Here is a 15,904-nt window from a genome sequence, read left to right as displayed (position 1 = left end):
ATCACTGTTACATCCTCAGAAAGCATGAGCTCCTGAGTTGGGAAAATCTGGTGCAATACACCGACGCATGTCTTGTATTCAAGATCCTAAATGGCCTGGCTCCCCCTCCACTCAGTATTTTTGTTAAACAGAAAACCCAAACATGGCAGCAGATCCACAAGGTCTGCCATGAGAGGTGACTGTATAGTTCCCTTAAGGAAAAGCACCTTTAGTAAATCCGCTTTCTATGTGAGAGCGTCCCATGTCTGGAATACACTGCCATCAGACACACATAACTGCACCACATATCACACTTTCACAAAATGCATGAAGACATGGCAAAAGGTCAATCAGATTTGTGAACATAATCCCTAGCTATGTATTGCCGCTTTCCATGTTGTCTGTTGTCTGTAGCTTGTGAGGTGTGGAAACACTTTGTTGTTTTTATGGATTTTGTCTTGTTGCTTTTTGTTCTGTTGCTCTGTCTGTATGCTATGTCTTGCTTGTCCTATGTTACTCTGCGTGTGCTCACTGTTCTATGATTGTCTATATTGTAATTGTTTTTAATAACCTGCCCAGGGACTGCGGTTGAAAATTAGCCGGCTGGCTAAAACCGGCACTTTTACTGAAACGTTGATTAATGTGCACTGTCCCTGTAAAAATAAAATAAACTCAAACTCAAACTGGCATGCGATATTCTTCCCTTCGGCATACACTTGACACATGACCAAATATTTTGCATTCATGACACTGAAGGGGTTTGTGCACATAAGCTCTTACAGGGTATCTCACAAAGCCTAACTTTACATGAGAAGAGAGAGATTATTCTTCTTCCTCCAGTGTCTCAACTCCTTGTCTTACTTCCCAGAGTGCGAATTATACCCTAACATTCGGTCCTCCTTTGTGTACAGGTGCTTCATGTGCATGGGCTGAATAGTAAAGACATACTTTTTTATAACCTTTAAATTTGAAATGAACACATTCGGCGAATGCCATTGGGTCTACACTCTTGTAGCCATAATTAATTGATGTGTCATTATTTGTAGAAAGAAAAGTTGGGGCACCTGAAAAGAGGCTGAGACACGGGACTGTCCCAGGATGACAAATGCAGATACATGGAAGAAATTTGTTTCAACCATGACACAGAGCTGGGGATGTACATTTAATTTGGAATAAGCTTTTACTTTAATAGTTATCACTATAGCAGTACAAATTGCATAAAAACGAGTAAAATGCTTAAATTAGCATTATTTGGAGCCCCCCCAAAGTTTGACTTTGTTGCATTTAGGGGGACTCATGTCTCATTCAGGGGGTCACTGAGTCCCCCGTAACTCTGCTTCCACCCCACAAATGTAGACCTGCCAATTTCTTTGCAAATATTCAATTTATTAATGTATATAAAAATAATCTCACATGATATTCACATTGAAATCCATTTTTTTTTAAACATTTTGTGCTTTTCATGAATTCTTATTTTGAATTTACAAAGCCTCTGTGAGAGAAGTAAACAGTAATGTCATTATGATTATAACGGTACAAACAGTAACCAAGTTGGTCCTCATTGTGAACATTATTTAAAGTAAACAGTGCTTTACACTGAAATAAAGCCATGTCAAAGAGATGGACATATCAAAGACAATAACAACCCTTTTTTGATACTGCTAACGGTAATTTGACACATACAAATCAAATCAAATCAAACTTTATTTGTCACATGCGCTGAACACAGCAAGTATAGACTTTACCGTGAAATGCTTACTTACAAGCCCTTAACCAACAGTGCAGTTCAAGAAGAGTGAAGAAAATATTTACCAAATAAACTAAAGTAAAAAATAATAAAAAGTAACACAATAACATAACATTAACGAGGCTATATACAGGGGGTACCGGTACCGAGTCAGTGTGCGGGGGTACAGGTTAGAGGTAATTTGTACATGTTGGTAGAGGTGAAGTGACTATGCATAGATAATAAACAGCGAGTAGCAGCAGTGTACAAAACAAATGGGGGGGGGGGGGTCAATGTAATAGTCCGGTGGCCATTTTATTAGTTGTTCAGCAGTCTTATGGCTTGGGGGTAGAAGCTGTTAAGGAGCCTGTTGGTCCTAGACTTGGCGCTGCAGTACCGCTTGCCGTGCGGTAGCAGAGAAAACAGTCTATGACTAGGGTGGCTGGAGTCTTTGACAATTTTATGGGCTTTCCTCTAACACCGCCTATTATATAGGTCCTGGATGGGAGGAAGCTTGGCTACAGTGATGTACTGGGCTGTACGCACTACCCTCTGTAGCGCCTTACAGTCAGATGCAGAGCAGTTGCCATACCAGGTGGTGATGCAACCAGTCAGGATGCTCTCGATGGTGCAGCTGTAGAACTTTTTGAGGATCTGGGGACCAATACCAAATCTTTTCAGTCTCCTGAGGTGGAAAATGTTTTGTCGTGCCCTCTTCACGACTGTCTTGTTGTGTTTGGACCATGATAGATCGTTGGCGATGTGGACACCAAGGAACTTGAGACTCTCAACCCTCTCCACTACAGCCCCGTTGATGTTAATGAGGGCCTGTTAGGCCCGCCTTTTCCTGTAGTCCACAATCAGCTTCTTTGTCTTGCTCACATTGAGGAAGAGGTTGTTGTCCTGGCACCACACTGCCAGTTCTCTGACCTCCTCCCTATAGGCTGTTTCATTGTTATCGGTGATCAGGCCTACCACTGTTGTGTCATCAGCAAACTTAATAATGGTGTTGGAGTCGTGTTTGGCTACGCAGTCGTGGGTGAACAGGGAGTACAGGAGGGGACTAAGTACACACCCCTGAGGGGCCCCAGTGTTGAGGATCAGTGTGGCAGACGTGTTGTTGCCTACCCTTACTACCTGGGGTGACCCGTCAGGAAGTCCAGGATCCAGTTGCAGAGGGAGGTGTTTAGTCCCAGGATCCTTAGCTTAGTGATGAGCTTCGTGGGCACTATGGTGTTGAACACTGAGCTGTAGTCAATGAACAATATTGTCACATAGGTGTTCCTTTTGTCCAGGTGGGAAAGGGCAGTGTGGAGTGCAGTTGAGATTGCGTCATCTATGGACCTGTTGGGGTGGTATGTGAATTGGAGTGGGTCTTGGGTATCCGGGAGCATGCTGTTGATGTGAGTCATGACCAGCCTTTCAAAGCACTTCATGGCTACCCACGTGAGCGCTATGGGGCGGTAATCATTTAGACAGGTTACCTTCGCTTCCTTGGGCTCAGGGACTATGGTGGTCTGCTTGAAACATGTAGGTATTACAGACTCAGTCGGGGAGAGGTTGAAAATGTCAGGGAAGACGCTTGCCAGTTGGTCCGCGCATGCTTTGAGTACACGTCCTGGTAATCCATCTGGCCCCACGGCTTTGTGAATGTTGACCTATTTAAAAGTCTTGCTCACATCGGCTACCGAGAGCATTATCACACAGTCATCCAGAACAGCTGGTGCTCTCGTGCGTGCTTCAGTGTTGCTTGCCTCGAAGCAAGCAAAGAAGGCATTTAGCTCATCTGGTAGGCTTGCGTAACTGGGCAGCTCAAGTCTAAGTTTCATTTTGTAGTCCGTAATAGTTTTCAAGCCCTGCCACATCCGACGAGTGTCAGAGCTGGTGTAGTAGGAGGTAAAGGTGGTAAAGTGGTGTAAAAAAATATATACTGTTCTGTGTGCTTTAGTCCAGGTAGTGGTCATAAACAAAATGTCTTGTTAATTGAAATGCAGAAAAACCAGGAAATGAATATAAAATATAAATAAATAGTAAATACATTAATAAAAACATCATTAGAATAATAATTTAGAAAATATCTAAAACTAAAATGAGTTTCACAAGTTTCATTGTGAAATTTCAACTGTTTTTTTTACGAGGTATTACTTGTGTAAGACTGAAGAGAAGACAAACCCTGAGTACTGAGGCTTAACTTGTATACAGGCTCAGTCCTGTGAGATCATCAGGAAGCAGACTCCGGATCTTCCCTGATTGTCCATGTTGTTGTGCTTTGGCGTGTGAGGCTGCAATTATATCCTTTAACTTCAGCTGAAGCCAGTCTTGTCTCTCCCCCACCTGCTTGTGTACTCCCACATTATGCATGAGCTGGACCTCACTGATGGACCTCTTTCTGTTGGCCAGAGAATAACCATTGCAACCCGTTTTGATTGAGGTGACTTAGAATACAGGTTACAACAAAGAAATTAAATACCATTGAGGAATAAACCATGGTATGAAATGCAACACACAAAATTGCATTTCGACAGTTAAGTTGGTCAACTTACCTCATTGGTCTCGCCTCTGTGTGTAAGCTGCAGAGGACAATTATCAAAACAATTTTGTCCAAAGATCTGATGGAAAGCATATTGATTGCCTGAAAAATTAAGAACACGTCTCAGCAATCTTCTATGAACTTATTTAACACATTATTGCAAGTAATCTGTTTCCAATAAAGGTCAGTAACATGTCTATATCTTTAACTCTGTGGTAAGACAATGCTTCACATTTAACATAACGTTAAGACAGTTATTAAATGTATCTTAGATTATCAATATCAGATTACAACATTTATTGCAAACTTTTACTTACCAGTTTCTGCCTGAGTGTATTCCACAAAGTTTAGATATGTTTTTCTATAATGCTTTGGAGGGGCCAGTCTAGCTGGTTGATCAGTCTTTTATAAGTGCTTAGAGTAACTCTCCCTCCTTTTTATACAGTAGCCCTCCCCTGGTCATTGATGAGCCACTTTCATTATTGATGTTGATGTCACCCCTTCAGTGCAGGCATCTGCATGACGACATCTCCACCAACACTCCCCACTAATTCAGCTTTCAGCACCTCTGCCAAGAGCCCTACTGGTCACACTGCTTTTGAACCTATTCCATGGTTGTCCATGACATGACACTGAACAAGAGTGCCTACTTCAATTTAATCTCTATCTATTCATCTACCAAACAGCAGAAACTTGGGATGTGATGAAAGTTTTTGATATTGATGTCTTTATTTTTTTGCTGTACGTAACAGAGCTTTGCTATCCTCAAATTACCCAGAGTTACTGTCTCTGGCTGTCATCTAAATATAGAAACAAGGCTGTTTATTTATTGCAAGCATGTAAAGGGTATATGAGGCCTTGAAGTGAAAAGTGCTGTTGGACCACCACAAAGCAAATGCTCAATGGAACCTATCCACAGGCCGTTTATTGATAACTTTGGCAAGGAGAACATTTCCTCGGAGACAGTCGTTAGTATTTCAACACATTAGAAAGCTAAATGTGCTTAGAGAGATGTGCCCAGGCTGTGACGTCTAAATTGCACTCTGACTTCAGACCTGTCAAGAGTGTTCCGTCACTCTCTACACACTTCCTGTAAAGGTAGTAATGTGAGGGTGAAAGAGCATAGCATCCACTTGCGTTTACTCTTGGTATTCACAGCACCAGGTGAATTTATCTTGCAGCAAGCTATTATACAGTGCGTTCAGAAAGTATTCACACTCCTTAACTTCTTATGCGTTTTTGTTGTGTTACAGACTGTATTTAAAATATAAACAATTTAGATTTTTTTTGGTCACTGGCCTACACACAATACCCCATAATGTCAAAGTGGAATTATGTTTAAAAATTTGAAAAACATCTGAAATCTGAAATGTCTTGACTCAATAAACGCTCCCTGAAACACTTCAGCGAGCAGGCCTTTCTAATCGACCTGGCCCGGGTATCCTGGAAGGATATCGACCTCATCCTGTCAGTAGAGGATGCCTGGTTATTTTTTTTAAATGCCTTCCTCACCATCTTAAATAAGCATGCCCCATTCAAGAAATGTAGAACCAGGAACAGATATAGCCCTTGGTTCTCTCCAGATCTGACTGCCCTTAACCAAAACAAAAACATCCTGTGGCATTCTGCATTAGCATCGAACAGCCCCCGTGAAATGCAACTTTTTAGGGAAGTTAGAAACCAATATACACAGGCAGTTAGAAAAGCCAAGGCTAGCTTTTTCAAGCAGAAATTTGCTTCCTGCAACACAAACTCAAAAAAGGTCTGGGACATTGTAAAGACCATGGAGAATAAGAGCACCTCCTCTCAGCTGCCCACTGCACTGAGGATAGGAAACTCTGTCACCACCGATAAATCCACTATAATTGAGAATTTCAATAAGCATTTTACTACGGCTGGCCATGCTTTTCACCTGGCCACCCCTACCCCGGTCAACAGCACAGCAACTCGCCCAAGCCTTCCCCATTTCTCCTTCTCCCAAATCCAGTCAGCTAATGTTCTGAAAGAGCTGCAAAATCTGGACCCCCACAAATCAGCCGGGCTAGACAATCTGGACCCTTTCTTTCTAAAAATATCTGCCGAAATTTTTGTAACCCCTATTACTAGCCTGTTCAACCTCTCTTTCGTGTCGTCTGAGATTCCCAAAGATTGGAAAGCAGCTGCGGTCATACCCTCTTCAAAGGGGGGGATACTCTTGACCCAAACTGCTACAGACCTATATCTATACTACCCTGCCTTTGTCACGGTTGTCGTCGGGGAATGAGGACCAAAATGCAGCAGGTACGTGTATGCTCATATTTAGATTTATTAACTTACAAAAAACAACTGAATACAAAATAACAAAACTACTAGAACTAACAAACGAACAACAAAACAGTCTGGCAAAGCCTAGGGCTGAACACAGAACAATCACCCACAAATCACAAACACACCCTTATATATGAGACTCTCAATCAAAGGCAGATAGACAACACCTGCCTTCAACTGAGAGTCCCAATCCCAATTAACCAACATAGAAACACACTCACCAGACTAGACATAGAAATACATAAACAGACTATAAACCAAAACCCCGGAAATACTAAATCAAACACCCTTAATCAAACACACCACCCTGAACCACATAAAACAAATACCCTCTGTCACGCCCTGACCAAACTACAAAACAATTAACCTTATATACTGGCCAGGACGTGACAGCCTTTCTAAGGTCTTCGAATGCCAAGTTAACAAACAGATCACCGACCATTTCGAATCCCACCGTACCTTCTCCGCTATGCAATCTGGTTTCAGAGCTGATCATGGGTGCACCTCAGCCACGCTCAAGGTCCTAAACGATATCTTAACTGCCATCGATAAGAAACAGTACTGTGCAGCCATATTCATTGACCTGGCCAAGGCTTTCGACTCTGCCAATCACCACATCCTCATTGGCAGACTCAACAGCCTTGGTTTCTCAAATGATTGCCTCGACTGGTTCACCAACTACTTCTTCGACAGAGTTCAGTGTGTCAAATCTGAGGGTCTGTTGTCTGGGCCTCTGGTAGTCTCTATGGGGGTGCCACAGGGTTCAATTCTTGGGCTGACTCTCTTCTCTGTATATATCAATGATGTCGCTCTTGCTGCTGGTGAGTCTCTGATCCACCTCTACGCAGACGACACCATTCTGTATACTTCTGGCCCATCTTTGGAGACTGTGTTAACAACCTTCCAGACGAGCTTCAATGCCATACAACTCTCCTTCCGTGGCCTCCAACTGCTCTTAAATACAAGTAATACTAAATGCATGCTCTTCAACCGATCTCTGCCTGCTCCTGCCCGCCCGTCCAGCATCACTACTCTGGACGGTTCTGACTATGTGGACAACTACAAATACCTAGGTGTCTGGTTAGACTGTAAACTCTCCTTCCAGACTCACATAAAACATCTTGAATCCAAAGTTAAATCTAGAATTGGCTTCCTATTTCGCAACAAAGCATCCTTCACTCATGCTGCCAAACATACCCTCGTAAAACTTGAGAACAAAAAATAGAGAACAAAAACCTCTCTATGGCCAGGGCGTGACAGTACCCCCCCCCCCCCAAAGGTGCGGACTCCGGCCACAAAACCTGACTCTAAAGGGGAGGGCCTTCCTTACGGGGTGGGCCTTCCTTACGGCGGCGGCTTTGGTGCGGGACGTGGACCCCGCTCCACCTTCGGCTTGGCCCACTTAGGTGGCGCCTCTGGAATGGGGACCCTCGCCGTCGACCCCGGACTGGGGACCCTCGCAGCAGGCCCCGGACAGGCGGGCGACTCTGGCGGCTCCGTACTGGCGGGCGACTCTGGCGGCTCCGGATTGGCGGGCGACTCTGGAGGCTCCGGACATGCGGGCGACTCTGGCGGCTCCGGACAGGCGGGCGACTCTGGCGGCTCCGGACAGGCGTCAGGCACAGGACTCACCAGGCTGGGGAGACTTGCAGGAGGCCTGGCTCTGGGCGCAGGCACAGGACTCACCAGGCTGGGGAGACTTGCAGGAGGCCTGGCTCTGGGTGCCGGCACAGGACTCACCAGGCTGGGGAGACATGCAGGAGGCCAGGCTCTGGGAGCAGGCAGAGGACTCACCAGGCTGGGGAGATATGCAGGAGGCCTGGCTCTGGGAGCAGGCATCGGATAGACCGGGCCCTGGAGACGCACTGGAGGTCTGGAGCGCACGGCCTGCACAACCCCTCCTGGCTGAGTTGTCACTGTAGCCCGGCACGGGCGGAGCGCAGGCACGCAGAGCCAGCGCAGGATACCATGGGCTGAAACGGCGCACTGGAGACCAGACGCACTGAGCTGGCACAATCCGCCCCGGCTCGATGGCCACTCTCGCATGGCACTTGCGGGGAACTGGCCTATAGCGCACCGGGCTATGAGCGCGTATGGGCGACACCGTGTGCACTTCCGCATAGCACAGTGCTCTCCACGTCACCCGCTCCCCACGGTAAGCACGGGGAGTTGGCTCAGAGCTCACCTCTGGCCCAGCCAAACACCCCGCTGCCTCTCGGGCTTCCTTGCCAGCCGTGTGCCAGCATAGTGTTCGCTCCACTCTCCTGCTGCCTCCGCTCTCCTGGCTGCCTCCACCTGTTCCCATGGGAGGCGATCCCTTCCAGCCAGGATCTCCTCCCATGTGTAGGATCCCTTTCCGTCCAGGATATCCTCCCATGTCCAGGAGTCCTTCTTACCATGCTCTTTGGTCCGTTTGTGGTGGGTAGTTCTGTAACGGTTGTTGCAAGGAGAGGACCAAGGTGCAGCGTGGTACGTGTTCATCATGTTTATTAGTTCTGAACACTGAATCAAAAACAAAGTGGAACAAAGCGCAACAGCTCTGTCAGGTGAAAAACACAAGACAGAAAACAACTACCCACAAAAACCCTGTGGGAAACAGCTACCTAAGTATGGCTCCCAATCAGAGACAACAATAGACAGCTGTCCCTGATTGAGAGCCATACCCGGCCAAAACAAAGAAATACACAAAACATAGAAAACGAAACATAGAATGCCCACCCTAGTCACACCCTGGCCTAACCAAAATAGAGAACAAAAACCTCTCTATGGCCAGGGCGTGACAATTACTGAGTACCACTCTCTATATTCTCAAGCATAGTGGTGGCTGCATCATGTTATGGGTATGCTTGTAATTGTTAAGGAATGGATCGTTTTTCAGGATAAAAAAGAAGCGGAATGGAGCTAAGCACAGGCAAAATCCTTGAGGAAAACTTGTTTCAGTCTGCTTTCCACCAGAAGCTGCACACATTTTGAAAAACATGTTTTCACTTTGTCATTATGGGTTATTGTGTGCAGATGGGTGAGAACAAAAATCTATTTAATCCATTTTGAATTCAAGCTGTAACACAACAAAATCTGTAAGCACAAGATATTTAGCTTAATAGAACACCACTGTTATATTGAGGTCTTTAGTTGGGCCTACCTGTGCCTTACATGATCTATGGGTGGTGGATAACCTTGTCATACTTTCACAGGGCACATTAGGTAACCATGAGATAGGTTTTCTAAATGTGGAAGAGGAATGGCTATGCCATGACAGAAGGACCAGAAGGAGTAGGTCCCACAAAAGGAACAATATCTAGCTGTCACAAGATGACCTCTTTACAGTAGCCTTGGGTGGATCTCTTACAATGTCTTGTTATATATTCTCAAAGCATATTATGTTACTAATTTTAATAGGACACCTGCTCCACCCCTCATGAATCCAGTCACTGTTTGGTATTGTTGTACAGATAAAAGTTCAGGATCCTGCTCAAAGGTCAAAGGTTGATTTATGTGATGGCTGTCATTTAAGTGGGCGGTACCTTGCCGGCTTGGCCGCCACTACGCATAAGCTACATAAGCGACCACTTCGGGTCCCGCGGCCGCTAGGGGGACCCCGGCCCCCCCCAAAATCAGTCACTGACAGTCACTCAATTAGCCCATGTCAGCTAACATTTTTAGATTGGTAATTTAGTCTAGCCAGCTATCTAAAGTTGGATGGGTACAACAAAACTTCACTTAGGGCCCCCAAAAGGCAAGGGCTATGGGTCAGTGTGGTGTGATGTGAGAGGTAGAGGAGGGGGAGGAGGAGGAGAAGGAAGAAGAGGAGGAGGCGGGGAACAATGCTGTTAACTAAGGCTGAGTCGTTTGTCCATAAATCCTATACATCTTGCACGTAAACAGCTTAAAGTGCTCTCTACCTGTGTGCTCTGCTGGAAAGGATAGGCTTGGACACGTGTGCTATACCCGACCAACTTGCTCTCATTACCTCATGTGGGCACAATGCGAACCATCCTACTAATGGTATGCCCCTGCAGTGGTGTGCAGGGGGACTCGACAGGGATTAAGGTGAAGAATTGCTTACAAACCATTAACTTTGGTCACCCCATGTCACAATGACAGCAACACAAATCACGCAGGGCTCCTTTCTATATTTGTATCTTTTAACCAGATAAGTAGAACAAAAGGAATCTATATTTAAATGTTTGTGTATATTGTTTTAACTAAGGATGGATACATTATCATTCCTTAACATGGTATGAAAAGAAATATGGAGGAAAAATCTGTATAAGTCAAATGTACTATAATATGGTAGTTTTTAGCTTATGTCAATGTTCCTTTTATCCTATATTGTTTTGTATAATTGATGTGCTTTTCATACTGCATGTCCCCAGTAGGGGACTGAAACAGGTCTCTCACCTCTGCATTGTTTCTCCAAGGCTATGCGAAGCCATACCAGCTATCCTCGCTTTCCCTGAAATCTATAAATGGACCTCTATTTTTCAAGAAATGAGGTCACTAAACTTGTATTTATAATTTGACAAAATAGGATATATTTAGATTTAGATGGCCTACATCATCTTTAATCATTATATGTGCTACCAAGACAAACACATAGAAAATTTACAGAAACTGCAGTATTAATTAGATACAACGATTTAGTGATAAAACAATGTATCCCTTTTGAACATGTTAGAATGCTGTGATCAGCCACGAGCTATACATGTTTCAAAGGCGTGTATATCAAAGCTCTCTGGGGCCAGCCAACAGCATGTCAAGCCTGCCCTCCTTCCTTCAGTGTGAAACTGTTTTGTTCACTGAATTGTCTGATACACAATGTAGATATGTTCCTACATATCCATCCATCGCATAGTGTACATTTGCCATGTTCTGTCTGATTGCTTTGCACAGGTGTTAAGAGAGTCACATTGGGCTCTCTGGGTTATTGTTCACAGAGTGCATGGTAGCCTACATATACTCCAAGAACTAGCAAATTAACTTAAATGCCAAAGAGAGAAATGGCTCAAAGTTTGCATTATGTCCTCCCCTGTCTATACAAACAGTTTCTCTAAACATTCCCATTGCCTTTCAAAACATAAATATAACAGTGCACTATCACCGTAAATGCCAAAAATGGAGAAGCATTAAGACTATGTTAATATTTGTGATTCATTATGTCTGTTGACATGATGATTTTCATGCAATTGCAATGAGAAAACAACATCTATTTTAGATTAGGAAAACACAATGAGAGGTGATATTACGGTGTGAGGGACAGTAAATATCCACCAGCAAAATGACTCAGACCTTGAGTGACAAGGTCTGAGTCATGTGACCTTGCTTTTGTATTTATATTTTGTCATCTGAAAGGAAATGGAGGCTGCTGCTGTGTGCTCATGATGGACTAAGGCACTTTTTTATAAGTGTGTGTATGTAAACATCCCAAACGCCTCTGCAACATCTGAAAAAGGTTTCAATCTGTCCAGTATTTCCCACAATAGCCACCAGTAGCCATGGACAGGATATCAAACAGATGCCTGGGGCGATGTTTCTCTGCCATGCCATCCTGTCTGTCTGCTGTTTCTTAGGCACAAAACTTGCTTCCCTCTCCATTTCAACAGACACCGCAAGAAGAGTCTAGCATAACTCTCTGCTTTCTATTCTCGGCACATAGTTACTCCCTTCGTTGCTTCCTTGCATTTCAGAGACCATAATTAGATTATGTTAAATTCTGCTTCAGTGGCGAACATTTGAAGAGGCAACAACTAGAACAATGAAAAAGAAAACACTCGAGCACTAATTTGAACGGAAGGGCTATGATCCCAGGGCAGCTTCTCAAAACGTAACACCTTCTGTGGACTTATACAGTTATACCAGCAGTACAGTGTGATACTACAGAGACTACTGTCAACTCTTGTGAGTGTATCCCGCTGTGAAGGAGAAGACAAGCTGTATTGCTAATTGCACTCTGATAACTTATGCAGTGTTAAGATTAGTCCAAATCTGTCAAAGTCTGCTCCATAAACACGTTCTGTAGAAACGGAAGGTGCCTGCGGATGAGCTTTTACCTGGAACATGGAAAGTGAATACAAGTTTTCAGCTTCCTTCAGTAGACTGTCCAAAAATGATGGAAAGATATTTAAAGAGGAATTACATTTTCAAAAACATTGATAAAAGTTACAATTTTAATGTGCCGTCAATATGGATGTACATTTGCATGGACAAAGGGGAATTCCCAAAGATCTCTGTTTCAGATCAGAACACAGTCTCTATTATGGAACTACGCATTACTGAAAATAAAACATGAAAGTAGTCATTGAGGCAGGGGAATGAAGAAGCATTACTCAAATGTTTTTGAAAATTTTTTGAATAAAAATTTCATTTGACGGAACAATTAAAAAAACATGAACAAACTAAAATAACTAATTAGTAGTGATAAAAAATTAAAGAGGCATGTCTGTGTAAATGTGAGAGAAAGTCAGAGAAATCGAGATTTTCCCTTGATCCTGACTAAGTAATGAATCCAAAGTTAAGACACACTCAATCTTTCATTCAAAATGAACTGCTCCAAAAGGAGTCAAAGCAGGAACAAAGAATCCCAGAGATAAAGGAATGTCCTCTGAGCTGTGAGAGGTTAGCAGAGAGACTGTGGATTAAAAGCTTGAACAAAATGCTAGAAGCTTGACATCACAAGTATTTTTCCTGCATGTGAATCACTACCCAGGACGTGTGGAAGAAAATGAGGGCAGGGAATAAGACTAGAGTTTTTAATTGCTGCGCTGTTCTGGTGTTTTATATTGCCCGCAACACAATAAAATACGTAACTCCCTTCTTTAGCCACAAGAGGTCAGTATGCTTCCACGCAGTTTAGTGGAATCAAATTCACTGGCAAGTTCCATTACTTGACAACTAACAGTATGTGTTATGTAAGCGATAAAGACAGACCAGGATGAAGTGTGTGTGTGTGTGTGTGTGTGTGTGTGTGTGTGTGTGTGTGTGTGTGTGTGTGTGTGTGTGTGTGTGTGTGTGTGTGTGTGTGTGTGTGTGTGTGCGTGTGCGTGTGTGCGTGTGCGTGTGTGTAACAAGCCTGGCTACATCTGTAGGCCATGTGGAACCCAGAAAACACACAAACACACCGACGGGAGAAAACAGGGGTGCGGTTCTCGTGTGTGTGTTGGAAGTTGAGCGTCTTCTCTGCACACTGTAAAAAAAGCCTCTCTAATATTGGACCTATAACATTGCACAGATTTTTTATAATTTTTTTTATTTCACCTTTACTTAACCAGGTAGGACAGTTGAGAACAAGTTCTCATTTACAACTGCGACCTGGCCAAGATAAAACAAAGCAGTGCGACACAAACAACAACACAGAGTTACACATGGAATAAACAAACATACAGTCAATAACACAATAGAAAAAATCTATATACAGTGTGTGCAAATGAGGTAAGATTAGGGAGGTAAGGCAATAAATAGGCCGTAGTGGCGAGGTAATTACAATATAGCAATTAAACACTGGAGTGATAGATGTGCAGAAGATGAATGTGCAAGTAGAGATACTGGAGTGCAAACGAGCAAAAATTTAATTTAAAGAAACAATAACAATATGGGGATGAGGTAGTTGGGTGGGTTATTTACAGATGGGCTATGTACAGGTGCAATGATCTGTGAGCTGCTCTGACAGCTGATACTTAAAGTTAGTGAGGGAGATATGAGTCTCCAGCTTCAGTGATTTTTGCAATTCGTTCCAGTCATTGGCAGCAGAGAACTGGAAGGAAAGGCGGCCAAAGAGGAATAGGCTTTGGACCAGTGAAATATACCTGCTGGAGCATGTGCTACAGGTGGGTGCTGCTATGGTGACCAGTGAGCTGAGATAAGGCGGTGCTTTACCTAGCAAAGACTTATAGATGACCTGGAGCCAGTGGGTTTGACAACAAATATGACGCGAGGGCCAGCCAACAAGAGCATACAGGTCGCAGTGGTGGGTAGTATATGGGGCTTTGGTGGCAAAACGGATGGCACTGTGATAGACTGCATCCAATTTGCTGAGTAGAGTGTTGGAGGCTATTTAGTACATGACATCGTTGAAGTCAAGAATCGGTAGGATAGTCAGTTTTACGAGGGTATGTTTGGCAGCATGAGTGAAGGATGCTTTGTTGCAAAATAGGAAGCTGATTCTAGATTTAAGTTTGGATTGGAGATGCTTAATGTGAGTTTGGAAGGAGAGTTTACAGTCTAACCAGACACCTAAGTATTTGTAATTGTAAGGGAAGACCCCACTGAAATGGACAAAAATGAATGGGATCTTATTGGCACCGTACGAAACATATACATGATGTACAATACCACTCATTTAGACGCCGTTTCATTCAAAACATATTGCAAATGTCATATGGCAAATGCCAAGTGTCACACAGCAAAAATCCAATAGATGGTGAGCGTGCTCCACTGTAAATTTTCTTATTGCAAATGTAACACAAGTCAAGACCCAAGAGTAAAATTTTGAAAATGTGATTTTCTTTTCAAAAACGTATCACCCCCTTAAAAAAATGCTTTCTGGACCGTTTTTTGAAATTCTTTCAATTATTTTGTCAATTACACATGTATAAGAACTGTATGAACATACCTTTGTCATATTTTATTGTCATATTGTTTTTTTTACTTGTCCATAAGGCATATGTTTTGTCCATTTGCAATAAGATTTCATAGGAAGTCAAAAGTCAGAGTCAAAAGTCACTTTTTTTTCTTACTTTTTTGCAAAATGCATGTACGATCATAGGAAGTTGTTTTCCAAACCCAAAAGTCAGTGAACCATGTCCAAATGGCATTTATACTGCCCAAATGATATATAGCCCTATGTTAACCTGTTGGGGCTAGGGGGCAGTATTTGCACGGCCGGATAAAAACATACCCGATTTAAACTGGTTATTACTCTTGCCCAGAAACGAGAATATGCATATAATTAGTGGATTTGGATAGAAGATACTCTAAAGTTTCTAAAACTGTTTGAATGGTGTCTGTGAGTATAACAGAACTCATATGGCAGGCCAAAACCTGAGAAGATTCCATACAGGAAGTGCCCTGTCTGACAATTTGTTCTCCTTCTGTGGCATCTCTATCGAAAATACAGCATCTCTGCTGTAACGTGACATTTTCTAAGGCTTCCATTGGCTCTCAGAAGGCACCAGAAAGTGGAATGACGTCTCTCCTGTCTCTGGGCAAAAAACAGCACGAGATTTTGTGAGTGGTCAGGCTGGGAAAAGTGACACTGGAGATGCGCGTTCATGTGAATTCTCAATTTTTTTCTTTCAGCCTTTGAATGAATACAACGTCGCCCGGTTGGAATATTATCGCTATTTTACGAGAAAAATTGCATAAAA

This window comes from Salmo trutta, chromosome 12 (assembly GCF_901001165.1).
Source record: "Salmo trutta chromosome 12, fSalTru1.1, whole genome shotgun sequence".
NCBI lineage: Eukaryota > Metazoa > Chordata > Actinopteri > Salmoniformes > Salmonidae > Salmo > Salmo trutta.
The sequence above is the reverse complement of the archived record's forward strand: the minus strand, read 5'-3'. Positions refer to the sequence as shown.